This window comes from Python bivittatus, unplaced genomic scaffold (assembly GCF_059951505.1).
Source record: "Python bivittatus isolate LINGU-HERP-01145 unplaced genomic scaffold, Pbiv_v1 ctg000070_np1212, whole genome shotgun sequence".
In the NCBI taxonomy this organism is placed as follows: domain Eukaryota; kingdom Metazoa; phylum Chordata; class Lepidosauria; order Squamata; family Pythonidae; genus Python; species Python bivittatus.
The window spans coordinates 21,564,527-21,580,019 of record NW_028277034.1 but is presented as its reverse complement, the minus strand read 5'-3'; positions in this window follow the sequence as shown (position 1 = coordinate 21,580,019).

The window sequence follows — 15,493 nt, the reverse complement described above, 5'->3', positions numbered from 1 at the left end:
CAAACGAGCAACCTTGTCAGTTGAAATGTTAATAAATCAAATTCACCAAGGTAAGCTGTATTTTTACTTCAAGTGGATCTATCATCAGAGGCCATTGATAATGCTACAGTTGCAAGAAAAATTAATGGGCTTTTTCTGACCTTGACTATAATTCAGTAACAGCTTGGCTTATAGTTTTGCACTTGAATATATCAGGAAATAAATTTATATAGATCTCACTATGCTATTGACCTCCTGAAAGGAATTCATGAAAAGTGTGCAAACTGATTATTTTTAAGATAATAGTGCACAAATGCAGTTACTGTGTTCTGTGAATTGATCCTCGTAAGCACTAAATATTACTGTATTGTTTAAAACAGTTTCTGCCTGGATTGCATTTCCTGAATTCTTGCAATCGTAGTGAAGTCTACATCTATGCCACTACTTGGAAATAAAAAAAAATCTTTCTATAAGTCTATGTTATGATCCAGTGTAAAAATTTTAACCCATGAACAAATCCTTGGTGTTGTGGTGTTTTATTTGACATTCAAATAAAAAAAATATTTCATATTTGTATATAAAATATTATGGAAGGTCCTAATATATTTGTGTGAATATTCTTTGTTCAGGTTTACTTTTGACATAAGGTAAATCCTTTTGTATTTTCTGAGGCTTGAAACATTTGTTATAAGTTTTCTATTGTTTTGGCAGCAGTTTGGGGTTTTGATGTGTAATAAATTGGAATAGTTGCAATTACTAGTTTTATTTTATTTTTTAAAAATACAAAACAAACACAAAAAAGTACAGAATGAAAATAAACCAGTGAGAAAAATAAAAACAAACAAAGAAAAATGTGTGAATGGATATGTTATCTGTGCTCATACTATATGTGTGTGGAAGAGAGAAACAGAGGATGTATGTTTGTAGGTGTGAATGATGTGTGAAACTACATGGAATGTTCTTGGAATGTTTTTTTTTTCCTACAGAAGAAGGGGAATTTAATACATTTTTTGAGTCGCATTGATTTATATGTCTTGAGAAATGTGAGCAATAATGAATAATAGAATTCATTATATAAAAGATTATAGGATGATTTTTCAATTTTTTTAAAAAATGTTTAACGAAAAAACTAATTGAACCTGATTCCAAAAAAGTCCAACTTTTGCTATTGCCAGTCATTTTTTATTTTCTAACCATGTGATTTTCTTGATAAAAATACAGGAGTGGTTTACCATTGTCTTCTCCCATGCAGTAGGAATTGATGCCTTTTCCATGGTCACTAAAGTGAATATCTGTCTCTGGCATTTTCCTATATCACTCCTGCCCAATATAGGTGCCTTCTCCCTTTAGCTGGGCAGCTGGGATGACCTTCACACCTTGCATGACCCTGTTGGGAATACAAACTCTTGGTATATACTCCTGACACATTCTTTGCTCATCCCTCCCAGGAACACCCCCACTCCCACCATGATAAGCCAGCACAGAAGGATTTGGGGGGGGGGAGGGTAAACTGAATTACTGAATCAGAATGTAACAGTGTTTTATAGAAATGACAACTTAGCTTCGTCTGAAAAAGTAATGTTGAGATTTGTCATTCATATCATAATTGAAATCCACAAAGCCATACGAATCTACTTTTTATCCAGTTTCCATCAACTACCTGATGGTACTTCTTCACCTGGAGGATAAAAAACAATTGAAACAGGGCTTCAGTTGAATCTGGATAGATGGATTTATCCTTACATCACCTGACTTTAGAAAATACATGCTTATAATGAGAGGAACTTCAAAAGTATTTTCTTTGAAATATGATGAACTTATTTCTCCTTGAAGGGGGACGTGGTGGCGCAGCAGCTTAATGACGCTGAAAATTGCCGGCCAGAAATGGTCGACACTTCAGCGGTTCGAGTCCAGCCTTCGCGTTAGCAGGGTGAGCTCCTGTTTCCTCCCCAGTTCCTGTAAACCCAACAGTTCGAAAACTCACGTGAGTAGATAAATGGGGACTCTCACTCCGGTGGGAGGAAAAATGTTGGCAGCGCCTTGCAAAAGGAGTCAGGAGCAGTTGCCGGTAAGCGCGAAAAACCATGCACGCCCGAAAAGGGCGCAAAGCAACGGAAACCCCGCCTCCTGCGCTTGCCACCTGAGCTCTGCTCTAGGAAGGAGGCACTGGCAAACCACTTCCGAAACACCTTGCCTTGAAAACTGCAAAAAGGACTCGTCCAAGCAGTCACTGCAGAGTCGGTAACGACTGAGCGCAGATTAAAAAAAAAAAAAATCTTCTTGAAATGTTTTCTGGTATTTTATTTTATTCTAATGATCAAAATGTAAGATGCTCTCAGCAGATAAATTCAAAGTCTTTGCTCCAGTTCCCAACTCATAATCATTGTTGTAGATAATATATGTTTATTCTAGGGGAAGGTACTGTATGCTATTAGGCACTGAGCATGATGAGAAAAAGGATAAGTCTATTAAAACCTTTATCCTTTTCTTCAGCTTTAGTGATCTGGGTGCCTTCTGTTCAGCCTATTTGATGCTAAATGTTAGCTTAATCCATCATAAAACATCAGTGATCTATGTACTGATTCTAACAGAGCGATCCAGCTAGTATACATTAGTGAAACCTAGATGACTAACTAGGAGTAAAAGATCCCAGCTATACCTCCTTTACAGCATATCCATATAGGTTTGAAGAAAATGGAAAGACATTCTATATGTTACAATAATATGTGCTGCTCTCTAAATTTACCTGTTCGGTTTTTCTGCTTTTCATTGTGATTAGGTCAATTTTAAATTATTGGTTTTATTTATCTATTTTAGTATTCATTGCTTTGACAATTTTCTTGATTGGAAAGTAGATAATAAATTTTCTAAATAACTAACAAAGAAAAAAAACATACCATCTGCTCAGGAGATGTTGGAAATATCTAAAGAGGCTCTGTTAATTATAAACACTAAAAAAAAACCCTCTGGTCCTTTTGAAGCTTGTAATAAAACTGTTGACAAGATCATAGCCCAAAATTCTATTTAAACATGAAACAAAACCTGGAGTTCAGTTCTGTCATCATTTGTCAATAGTAGGCCCATAAAATAACTGTACTGTAAGATCTTTTCAGTGTGTATCTCCAGCAGATAAGAATTAAAGAGTATCAGGACAGTCTCCTGACATGAATGAGAAGACTCCAAGATGTGGCTGATGAATTAATAAGCTAAGACACAGATCATTTTGATATGAAAGGGAAGAAAAATGACACAGACATTGAAGCATTTTGATAACAATCCCTCCAAGAGTAAATTGAATTTAGAAACTGGTGATCCTGATTAAATTAGCAAGCTTGATATAAGTTTAAAATTAAGGGAAGAGATTACAGAAAGGCTATAAAATAGAATGTGATTTATTGAGATAAGTATATACTTAAGGCATGAAGATACTCTTTTAGCATCAAAAAGTCAAGCACTTAAGATAACATGAAGAATGTTCTATCAATACCCCATGGAGGACATTGGAACAGGTTAGGATGCTTGAAAAAAGATGATAAAAAAGAAGGTTTTGCTAATCACCTCTTAAGAAAGAAACTGTTGTCTGTTCAGTGGAAATGTTTAAATGCCATTTTCATCAGTAAGACAGAAGCAGTCTTCAAGACAAGGACATCTACTCATAATCATAAACCATAGCTGTGCTGATACTTTCCTGATATCCTGAAATTAAAATTACTGATCTCAAAAAATACAAGCAAATATAACAAATGAGCACATTTTATTTTTATTGGATATCAAGTTTCACTTTCAAACTCTGATGGAGTCAATTTTAACTCTCAAAATTTGAAATTCAAGTTCATGTTCCAGTAGAAAAACCAAGAACCCAGAGAAGGGAAAAATAAGTCAAGGAAAGAGAAAGAGAGCTAAGTGAAAACAGAATCCATAATCATCGGCAGCATAAAAATAATATTAATATCTTTCTGCAGCATTGTTAAAGATCAAACAAGTGATAAGAAAGAAAATAATTTGGAGAAAATAGGTAATATGTCCTTATCATATAATCAGCTGGGAAACCTTTTCATGAATAGTTAATCCTGTTTCATCTAAAACCATCTCATTACTTCCAAATGAAATTTCCCTAGTGCTGTCTCTGTGCAGTACTATAGCACTACTAGCACTTCTACTGGGGAGGTAGGGTGATGGTTAAAATTGTTCCTATCAATTCTGTTTTATTCAGAGCCAGATTCATCACAAATTGAGGAGAGAACGTTGTGTCAGTGATCCCTGTACAATCCTACATTTCACAGTATACACAATGGTAATTGAGGTATTTATTTTACAGAAGCCTAGTGACATAATATTGTTGTGTCAAATTGAGTATATATGGGTTTGCCAACATATTCATGCCTGAGTATTTGCTAATACTGAGGCTACACTTAATCTCTATTTTGACATTTATAATTTTCCAGCATAAGGACTCTGATTAAATGGAAAGATTTTAGGTAGATTTTCCAACCACCATTGCTTTGTCTATTTTGTATCCCCATATTAACCTGATTTTGAACATTTAGATTTTTGAAGTAGAATATGAAATAAACATCTACAAATTCAGAAAATGATACAGAGATGGACTTTCCTACACTATGATTAACATATAGAAATGTGATACTTTTGAAACTATTAATTAGTATCGAGGAAGTTATTTGCTCCCATATTTATTAGAATAACACAGAATAATCTTTAACCACTAATTAAGTTCAATTCACAGTATCTAGAAATAAATAAAATAGTTAATGGTTGATGTTATATATAACTGTACAGCAAGATTAGTGCACAAAAATAATCCTTCCCATTATTTATTTTATATATGCCATCTATTTTCCCAATTACTTTGTCATGTGTTTTGAATTCTCCATCCCTCTGTGTCACACCAGGTAGCTGCACCTAGCTGATCGTGGCTGATCATCAAAACATTATGTAGGTTTGGACCTGGTACCCTTGGATGAGAAGTCATCCAGAAATGCCAGAGCTATAGGATAAACTGGAAAGACAAAACACAATGGCAAACCAGTTCTTTACTGTTGTCAAGAAAACAACATGGATGTGTCTGTGTATTCAAGGGACTCTACAGTTGGAATTGCTCTCCTAAATTAACCTCCATAAATTTTCTTTAAACTTCTTGTAACATAGAATACAATTATAATACTAATCAACAAATCAACAAGAACTCAGAGAAGTGCGATAAAGTTACATCTCACCCTACTATAAAGGTATAAGAGGGAATGTCGCCTGCTTACATGCACATTCCTTCCCTCCAGCTCTAAGTAATAGTTCCAGTCCATCAGTACTTTGCTAAGCAGATGTCACAGTTAAAGTGCAAGTTACGTTAATATACTTTTGACTCTTTTATACTACCCAAGAGTCCCTTGGCACCTTTAAAGAGATGTATTATGTCCAGAAATTTCATAGTCTTTCATCAGATGCAGTTTTGGCTTAGTCAAGTTAAAGAGACAATGTAAGTAGTGCAGAATGAGACAGAATGGGCAATTAATGATGACAATTATTCAGCATGTGTGACACCACAGTATACTTCCAAGTGCAATTCAAGGGGCTGGTAGTCATCCTTAAAACCCTTCACAGCTTCAAGGCCAGGTAACTTATGAGATGGTCTCTTCCCAGTAATTTCTCTCTGTCCTACTGGATCCTTCAGGAAGGGAATGCTCCGGGTCCCATTGGCTAAGAGGCATTGGCTGCCAGGGTCATCCCTCCAGAAGTCAGATTGGGCCCAACCTTGCTGGCCTTCTGCAAGCCTTTGAAAACTTGGCTTTGTGCCCTGGATGTCTGTAAGAGCCTGTCTTCTGGCTGTGTTAATGGTTGATTTAGGATTCTGGCTGCTGGCTCTCTTATTTTATATTGTATGTGTTTTATTTAGTTTTTATCTATTTTATTGTAAGCTGCCCAGAGTCACATATGCGAGATGAGTGGTGATATAACTTGATTACATTAATTAATTAATTAAATTAATTAAATTAGATGCATCTCCCAAGGCTGAAGCTGCTATATATATAGAAGGGTGAGGAAGAAAACATTAAAATGGGGATTGGTGGGGGGGGAGGGTTTACATTATGAAAAAGTAATGTATTGAAAGAACTTTTCACATCTTTAGGCAACCAGTATGAAAAGTAGCATAGATCATTTTCTGATAATTGAACAAATCTGGTGGTTCACAACCAAGCTCCCAGAATATAATTCATCACATTCCAAGAAGCATTTCTGAAGGACTAATGAAGCAACACCCGCTGATAGCAGGCGTTATGGCCTCCAACACAAAAAATTAGGATGTCAGATTTGCTTCATAGAAACCACTGAAAAGTATTCTCAAGACAGCTGTATGTGGAGGCCCAAATGCAAAGTCATTAATGTAGAGTGGTTTTAGCATAGTTACTTCACTTATTATTTTTTCTCAGATTTTCACACTTAAGAGCAAACCCATAGCAGGATGGGACATTTATTCTTAAATATTTCAGTTTGGAAAGAAATCGATAGAGCTAGAAAAGGATGAATCAGTCTATTTCTGGTCGGTATTAGTTTTATATCTGTTCATTTATAAATCCACTTGACTGCATTTTCAGACTGATCTGCAGTAATGGAATTATTCACAAAATAATTTATATTCAAACATATTGTAACTACATAGATGTATTGTAACTCAAGCATTTTTAACATTTTCTAACTTTTTTTAAAGCTAAGAATGCATTAAAAAATAGGAAATATATCCAACATTATATAACTAAATTCATTTAGTCATTATATAACTACATTCAAATGTTCACATTAAGCCAAAGAATAAGGATCAAATTCATATGAGAAATTACAAAAATCAAATGACATGTATAGATGTCTAACAAAGGTATTGAAGTCTGTCGTTATGAAGACATACTACTGACAGATCACACACACATGATCACTCTGTTCTACTGCAAAGAGAGTGTAACCTTTTTTTAGCATCTGGTGCTCACCAATGTGCTCTGAGGCTGTGAATGTTGAACTTATTTTTCTTTAGCAATGCTGCCACCTTCTGGGACACATAAAGTTTAACTACTTTCCCAATAATAAATCACCAACATACAGGGTGAGAGAAAGTGAGAGAGAGAGGATAAAAATTGCTATTCATAAGTAAATCTTACAAACTTACAGTTTCCATGCTTTTCACACAAATTTGAGTACAGGTTTAGAAAGTAAACATAAACCAGCTTGTTTGTTTGTTTTACCTTGAGTAATACTTATTATTAAATGACACATTGGCATTATCCTTCCTGAAGCTGCCTATGTATTCAGAGGCTACAGCTCGAAGAGTGAATGTCATTTATTATCGGGGTGCCTCGCTGGCTGATACTATAAATCCAGGCTTAGTTCGACGTACTGGTTGGGAAACTTTAAAACACTGAAAAGTTTGAATGTAAGCTGTCTGAAGGGCTGGACTGTCTGGGGTAAACTTGTCCAAGTTTTAAACTCCTTGGATAGCTTCCCTGTGGTTCGTGAAAGCATTGGCCCGTTCCATTGGCAGGGATCTCACCACTATCTGAAACACATTTTGGAAAAGGGAATTCTTAGGAGTGGCACCTAAAGTCTGGAATTCCGCTCTGGAGAAGGCCTATTCAGCCCCTTTCTCTTGGCATACTGCCATTACGTGGAGACATTCTTGTTTAAATATATCTATGGAGTTTATTGGATTTCCACTGCAGGTTTTCTGTTTTTGATTTACTTTGCTTTTTCTACTTTTCTTTTGTTTAGGGGTTTTAACTATTTATTCAAGTTTTTTTATCTTTGCTCTCATGTATACTTCTATGGCATCAGATGGGAGTAGACAGAGTATATATTTAAATAATAGATACATAATTATAAAACATATATTATTTCATAACTCCCATTCTACCTAAATTATCAGTGCTGCTTAGTTTTCTTTATGCTAAGCATTGTGTGGGTGAGCATTCTGTATGAAATAATTTATTAATGGCAACCAAGTGAGACAGATATATTCCTTATTGCAGAAATCAATTTTTAGACCAGGTTTATGAGTCTCTGTTTACTGTGCTCTTCGGTTTAGCTGTTTCAGGATGCAATAATCTAGCATCAGAGGATACATGGATTTTTCATTAGTTCTCTTATTCCAGAACTCGCTCACAGAATTCTAAATGGACTTTTAAACTCCATTACAAATTCAATTAGAGGATGACATAAGAGCTTTTAAAGAAAGAGTCTGAGAGGAAATTGTGCATATGCTGTAGTGGTATTTTTGCAGAACAAGTGTGAACATTTGACACATTTTGCCAAAGTTGATAGCAGCTTGTGGGTTAAAGGGCATCCATTTTCTAGCTGAACATTTTATCTGAGAATTTAAATCCAAGTCGATAAATCTTACATTGTTGGAACAAATTATCAGGGATACAAAGGTAGATTAGGTTGAAAGCTATGTTTGAAAAAAGAGAGAGAGATACTACTACAGAACCATTGGAAAGTCAAGGCACCGTTGGCTTGACACTGATGGAAGCTCTTCAAAAGGAGATGTCAATGTCTGCACTCATGCTGCATGCTTAACCAGATCAGTAAAATAAAAGTTTGTTTTTAAATGATGTTAATCATGGTTTTATTTACAATTGTTTATATTTTTAGCCACTTTGGAAGAACAGCATCCTATATAGCCAGGTAGAAATAATGTAAATAAAACAATCAAATAAGCATACTTTGCACTAATATAATTGATAATCTTGCTTGCATCTACTCAAAACATGTTTCTACAATTTGACAACTGGTCCAACTATGATGCAAGAGATGGAAACTGAACGAAGAAGACTTAACATTTGGATTTCAATTCCCAGACAGCATAGTTATTGCTGAGGAATTTGGGTGTTGATGTTCATACCTCTTGAGGGTGCTTAAGTTAAATAAAGTTGTTCTACATCATATAAACATAAAGGACCAAAGAGTTATGCACAGGTTTCTCTCAATGTAATAAAAGAGAATAACATTTTAAACTTCTACAGAGTCATAGCCAATGGAAGAAAATAGCTGGGATTTGCAAATATTCCACCTTGAGTCAGAATACAGTTACAATTAGGGCTAGGATTTCAATTCTCTTTCTCATACCCAGATCAGGTCGTATGTCTTGAATTATAGCACCTTTTCATTAAGCCAATTTTTGCCCAGACAGTTTAACTACCAGAGAAGATCTCTCTTAAAATGTTGACATGTATGGTTTGGGCTTTTATTCCCTTTGGCTAAGGAAGCAACTTAGTATTTTCATATTAGTTAATATTGTTTAAAATCCCAAAATTATATCAACCACTGAAATTAGATCATTTTTAATTGCATCAACCTAAGAAGACAGAGAGTTTAAAGAACAAGAGAAAAAGAATACCCCTCAGTCAGTATTTGCTATCCTTAAGTCCTATAATTTTAGAATTGTCACAAGCAAGCTCCATCAGAAATTTCCGTGACTGGTTTTAAATGTAGTGCTGTTAGCAACTTTCAAGGACCATTTCTTTAGCAGCTATTCAGGGTACCCAGTAGCCTTATAAACGGTTAAAATGCTCTGAGAATTAGCTGGTGGGCAAGAAAAAATATCCCTTAGAAAACAACTAGAATCCGCATATTTGCTGTTGGGAAAATGAATAAATCACACGTCACTTTGAACTGTGACAGAACAGAACAGAACAGAACAGAACAGAACAGAACAGAACAGAACAGAACAGAACAGAACAGAACAGAATAGAATAGAATAGAATAGAATAGAATAGAATAGAATAGAATAGAATACTTTATTGGCCAAGTATGTAAACATACAAGGAATTTGACTTAGAAGATTCATTTAGCTGCAGATAATTCTTTGGTAAAAAGTTCAAGGTTTCCCTAAGACTATAACCTAACCTATCTGCGGTTATTCTTGCCACTTCTTGATAATGACTCATACTAGAAACACAGCTGACCATCTGCACATTTGGAACTAAATCCCACTGAACTTCATGAAATTACCCAAGAAAATGTGCATAAGATTGCCATTGTACAGCTTCATGTACAATGGCAATCTTATGCACATTTTCTTGGGTAATTTAGATCTGTGCCTATATTGGAAGGCCCTACTTATAGTCACTCATGCTTTGATCTCCTCCCTTTTGGATTACTGCAATGTGCTCGACATGGGCTGCAATGACACAGTTAGTTATAGGTGTATCTCAGTAAGCTGATGTAACACCTCTACTTTGCAAACTGCACTGCGTCTCAGATACCTTCCAGGTGCAATTTGACACCATAACACTTCATGGTACAAGGCCAGGTTATTTGTGGGACTGACTATCTCTATTGCTGACTACTCTAGGAGATCAGTCAGAGTGGGCATGCTCCAAGTACCTTCCATTAAACAGTGTCATTTGATGAGACCCAGGAAGCATGCATTCTCTGTTGCAGAATAGCACATGCTAGAGATTAGAATGACATCAAGACCACTGGCCTTTTCTAGAACAGTGAAGACCTGGCTCTTTAACTAAACATTGGGCCAGCACATTGGGTGAGTTGCCTTGTGTATTTGTGTTAAATTGTTATCACCCACATTTGATAGCTAGTTCATTTAAAAAAATTGTTTAAATTATTTTTGTTTTTAATAATTGTGATCTGCCCAGAATTGTACATGAGTAGGCAGCCATATAAATTGGATGAATAAAATAAAATAAATAAAATAAGTTATGGACAAGAACTAATCCATAAAGATTAATTTCATGTATCCACAGTTTTGGTACACAGTTCTGGGCCATCTGCCATTTTGCACCTGTGCAGAAGTATGCATTCAAACTTCCTTCCCCACCATTATCTAGTCTTCTGGCTTTGTGTGGAAAAGCTTCAGGGGACCACACAGTGAATTCCATGCTTCTGTACTAAGCACAGAAGCCAAGTGCCCTGAGAAAGAAAAATAAAAATCAACTTCCCATATTCTAGGTAAGGTAAAGGAGATCATGGATGACTACAAGACTTTTCTCCATCTGGGTCAACAACTGCTTTCTGCAGGAAGTGCAGAAAAATATCAGCTACAAGAATTTGCTCTTCCAATTCCTCTTGCTACTTTACCACATGCTGGATTGGAAAACTTTCTCTGTCAGTCATTTTTTATTTCAGATATATAATTTTACTAAGAATGTTGATTATAACAGTAAAATCTAATACAAACTAAACTTAAAGAAAGAAAAGAGAAAAAAAGAATAAAGGTGCAAGGAAAAAGAAAAAAGAGAAGAAAGAAAAAAGTAAGAATACAATAAAGAAAGAGAAAAGAAATGGAGAAGTAGAGAAGTGATTTCCAACCTTCATCACAACAAATATGAACAAATTTAGTGACTTTCTTTGTCAGTTATTGATTTCTGGAAATACTACAGCATCATAAACTGTATTGCAAAAATTATGGGATACTTTGCAGAGATCAAATCACATACATGAAATGCAGTATGGAAAAATTGTGCCCTGGGCCAGTTACCTTTTCTCTACTGCAGCTATTTGACTAGTAACAGATGAAGTTGAATGGATTGCCAAAATTATGCATACTTTTGGTGGAGAAGTCCTGGAAGACATTGAGCCATGTGAGTTAAAGGACCTCCTCCAGTCCCATTAGGAGATCTCACAGAGGAAGAATTGGAGACCATCCAGCCAGTTCCTGATAGTGAGAAAGGTGAGGAGAATGAAGAAGATATGCTCTCTAAATTTTTAATCACCAGTATAGGCTCTGATATCCTGCTGCTGGGGCGTACCTTAGCAGACAAAATATTTAAACTCAACCTCCTGTTCAACATGACGTTCAATAAGCAGCTGGAGATTGCCTTGCAACCCTATAAGGACAGCTATTAGGCTGTGAAAGCAAAATCAGGTAATGCATCTTCGCCAGCTACCACAATCCCAGCTGCATAGTCATTAGAAAGCAGTATAACATTTTTATAGATTTGAAGAGGAGGAGTGATTTACTACTTCCTTATTTTTTTATTTGGTTGCTGTAGGTCATAGTCCAGAGCCAGAGGGAGCGCTGCTAACTTAAGCAGTGTAATGAACAAACTACACTCCTCCTTTATTCTATGTTTTAATATTTTATTTCTTATAAAATACAATATTCAAAAATATCTATTTTTAATCCCTTATTTTTTTTTATTCTTTATAAAATAAGAGACGGATTGGAAGATCTGAGGTGACCAGGGTACAGTATCCTTAATTCTGTTTTTTGCTTATATCTTTAGTAATGGGGGGAACCTAACACCCAGTTCCATTGGCTCAAGTTCTCATGATCCACAGGTTTGCTATCTGTAGGTAACCTCTACAAATAATGAGTTCCACCACCAGTAGTTTCAGAAGACCGTTTAATATAATAACCAATGAAACAGGAGCCCCTACTTCCTTTAGCATCACCAAATCATGTAAACAGTGGAAGAGGAGTAATTGGTTTTAGCAAATGAAAGAATGCCAGGAACTACATTCCCCTATCTGACATGATGTTTCAGTTGAACCTAAGGCTAGCCAGCAAAATAATAGATTATATGAAATCTGAACTAGGATTTCCTGACCCATACATTACATTCAAGTTCTTCATTTCACCAGCTATCCAAAAATGGTACCCCCTTAAAAGTTACATGCATGATGCATTTTCTGGAGATGATTGTCTAAGAACATCATAACCTAAAAGATTCATGGCATAAAACTGTTCAAGTTGCCTGTGAAACCAGACCAACAACAGCAAGCTATTGATAAAGTGGTTTGAATACCTTGAGATTTTTTAAAGGGCCATCTGTGCTGTCGATCAGAGCACACCAGTTACTTCTGTAAATCAATTATCTTTGAAAATTACAATGACATTTCAGATTTTATCTTGAACTTCAACCATGAATCACTTTCCTGAAGGAGTGGGATTGTATCAGATAATGCCAATAGGTTGGAGCCAAAACTAGCAAGAACTTTGAAGGCCTTGAGCAGAGCTTTTCCAGCAGAGTCTAGTGTCTCCAAGACTCATTGCCTGGCATATGCCATCCGCTCTCATTAACAGATTGTGAAATTTGCAATTTCCTAGAAAAATTCTTGTCTTGCATTTTTGGTATGTATGATCAGGCTGCTCACTTCTCAAACCAGCTGCTCTACCCACCTGCTTCTTTGCATATCATTTTATTCCATGTGAATTTATAGCACATCTAAAACATGTATAGTTTAAATAAATGTTTATTTAAATAAAGTTTATTTACCTGAAAACCAAAATACCAGGATTCAGTTAAGACAAATACCAAAAAAAAAAAAAAAAACCCCAGGGCTCTGTATGAAGGATCCATGTGTGATCTTCGATACATAGTTGAATTATAATTCTCAGTATTGGTCATGCTTCATAGGACTGTTAAAATTGTCCAGTTCCATTGCTCTGTTAAGGAGCCTGAAACTAAATATAAAACTGTGAAGGAAGTTTTGATTTTATTCATTGGATTTAAAATGCAGCATATATGCATAGTTTGATATATTTAATGGAAAGATGCTTTGAAAATCATAACATGGGGAGGGATAGCTTAGTTCCCTACATCCATTTTTTTGCTCAAAATTCACACATACAATGATTTCCCTCTACAAGACTGAGATGCTTGTTGATAGTAGTACAGAGCTAACACAGTCCTAAAAACAGACGTTCCTACAGCTAGATGTTGTGTTGAAAACCATGTAAACGGAAACAGTGACTGACCATAAGATTACTATCTGACAGAAGTAGTAGCTGTAATACGAAACTGAAGTTCTAACTCAACTGTGCTGGTGAAACCCTAGCTTCCTAGCCCTACCGTTAATTAGAGCTAAAAAGAACAGAAGGGACAGATTTGCAAAAAGTTTGCAAATGCTAATTTATATGTAGAGGCAAATGTAGAATATATTACAACACATTTAAATAGAACTATAATTTATCTCTCCAGTGTGGTAAAACTGCCATCAGACAATCTATATGTCTGCTTCATATAATGTTTATAGTACTATTTTTTGATGAGCAGCTTCAGCCATTGTTGTTTCTCCAACCTAAGGCTCTTGATTAAGATAGGCCTTTCTAAAGAAGACGTCCTCTGTAAAATAAGATATATAGCTATCCTAATTCTCATGGTGTTAGTAAATTTGTGTCTGGCTCAATATACTGTGGTCCAACCTGCAGATAAGGGCTTGTATATAATGGGGAAAATGCAACATTTTTACTTAAACTAATCCATAATGTGGTTTGCCTGTTTCTTGCCTGCATAAATTATGCCTGCAAACATTATGGTTTGTAAACTGATTATGGTTTACTGCAAAATGTGAACTCAGTCAACTGTATTTTAGTCAACAAACTCGGATTAAAAAAACAGAGCTTAGTGTGATAGGTGAAACTAGTCAGAGAGAAAAAGGTAATTATAACTGTGCAAGAGTTTTTGCTGACATGGGTTTTTATATAGAAGGGTTTTTCACCCATATGGGTAAGCTTTTAATCATGCATTTTGACCAGCATCTACCTGTAGCTTGAAATATACTTCCTGGAGACAGTGAGAATTCAGTCAGAGTTCACAGCTAGTTGTGTGCGTTTGAGTGATTAGCTGAATGGAAGAGAAGCCTCTTCAACAAATCTTGAAGCATTTTATCGCTGTATGTGAGCATTCTTGACAGAATCAAACCTGAGCAATTATTAGTGAAACCCAGTATATCTATAAAAGATTTATTTACAGCAAATCAGTTATAGAGATAGGCAAAGTCAAGCACCTAGCTAACAGGAGGAAAGTCAAAGAGCATGGCTGTCTGCACACCTAGGAAAAAAGGCAGGTGGAAGAGACCTCAGGTTAGCAATATCTTAGATAAAAAGAGCAGAGAGAGTTAGACAAAGAGGAGAGAAAGAGGACATACTTTTGTACTCTGTCTATGTTCTACTGCCTCCTTGTATCAGTGAGTCATGAAGTGCCATTAGATTAGAGCCAGCAATGTTTTTCCTCTACCCCTCCCATTTTAGTCTTATAAAATGGTAGAGTAAACCTCAAAAAGAAACACCTAAAAATAGGAAGCTGTATCTGAATATGTCACCCACATGTTTGACTTTATTTAAAATTGTATGTATTCAAGTTGATGAAAAGGAAACCACTGATGTTTCCAAATAATTTCCAAGAGATGGACACACTTGGAAATATACTTCTTGGATAACAGAATATACAACCTAGAGGCACACATAAAAAGTAGACATGAATAATATATGTTATATGGCTCAAACATTACTTTGATATGGATGTTAAGAAAAAAAAGTTGCATCAAATTTGGTACAGGTGATTTCTTCCAAGGAAGAAGATTGTCACTGCGTGGAAAAATGACAAAGTCCAAATCCAATATTTCTATTGTCTTATTTATGTTGGTCTCTACAAAGTACCACCACATCTGTAATGTTTGTAAAACACAATTTTTAAGTACAAATTTAATGTGTTTTCTTTCAAAGCTTTTCAACATACTACCCTGCCCTTTCTTTCAAAGAAAAGTTAAGATA